This window comes from Lipotes vexillifer, unplaced genomic scaffold (genome assembly GCF_000442215.2).
Source record: "Lipotes vexillifer unplaced genomic scaffold, Lipotes_vexillifer_v1.1 scaffold8715, whole genome shotgun sequence".
NCBI classification, from domain to species: domain Eukaryota; kingdom Metazoa; phylum Chordata; class Mammalia; order Artiodactyla; family Lipotidae; genus Lipotes; species Lipotes vexillifer.
The window spans coordinates 1,721-2,906 of NW_006797308.1; positions in this window are offsets into that span (position 1 = coordinate 1,721).

The following is a 1,186-nucleotide window of genomic DNA, read 5'->3' on the forward strand; positions in this document are numbered from 1 at the left end:
TGGGTCCTTGAGGCTGAATTGGCAGGGCCAAGAGGAAGCTGCTGAGGCCCAAGCAGAGAGCACCCAGGAGGAAATCGGCCGGGCTTTCAGCAGTAAGGAGCAGCTTCACCTTGCGGACAGAGCCTGGTTGGGGTAGGATGTGTGGGTGCCGAGAAGAACGCCGCGGGTGGTCCTTGCCCCTCCCTTCCTGTGGGAAGGAAACGCCGGAGACTCACCGAGAGGAGTCACAGCAGAACCCCGATGGGAGCGAGGCTCTCTGAAACCTCAGGGGCCCAGCGCTGCCCTCCCCTGACCCCTGAGCCCACAAGCCCATTTTCGGTTCTGGTTCTGCCTCTCAAACCGGAGACTGCGTTTCCCCACCCGTCTTCCTCTCCTGGCAAGCTCCTATGGTTGCCCCCGCCCCCCGCCCCGCTGCGGTCTCAGCCCTCCTCACGGTCCCACTGCTAACTAAGAGGGGCTGACCTGGAGTCTGTGGAGTCTCCGTGGGCCTGGGAGGCCGTGCCACTGCAGTCTGACAGGTGACCTTCAGGAAGAGTCTATTGCTCTGGAGCTACAGAAAGACCTCAGCCTCAAATGTCACCATCTGCAGAGACCAGCGGATGAGGACCAAAGAGAGAACCTCAGGCCTTCGTTGGATATACCCCCGACGGGATGTGGAGGTGTGGAACCCTTGGGAACCTGGCTTTGGGGGAGTGGGCGGGGTGCGTGGGTTTGGGTGACCGGCACAGGGGAGTGTGAGTCTCAGCACGGACAACTCTTCTTGTCTGGGTGTCAGAGAGAATAGTAGCAGGGGACCTCTGAGGCACTGCCCCTCCACCCTCCAAGGGGCAGAGGTGCCTGCTGCCCGGTCAGGGAGCGGCGACACACCCAGCTGAGGGAAGGCCACTTTGGTGTGGCTTGCCGTGCCTCTGTGGGAATTTTGCTGGGTGGGTTAGCGGTCTTGGGCTGTGGGCACACACCAGGTGGGATCAGAAACGCTTGTAAGGAGTCCAACCTGGACACCTGTGCCCTCTGCCCCTCCCTCTGGACTCCAGTGCGTCTCCAGGAAGTCCACAGAACCTTGACCTCTTTCAGGAAGCAGCCGCCTCTGCCAAAGGAATCGGGTAGGTGGGCGAAGGAGGGGAGCCGAGGCTGGATATCCGTGGGCCTTGCGGAGCCCTGGATGTGCTCTCTCCTGAGAAGCCTG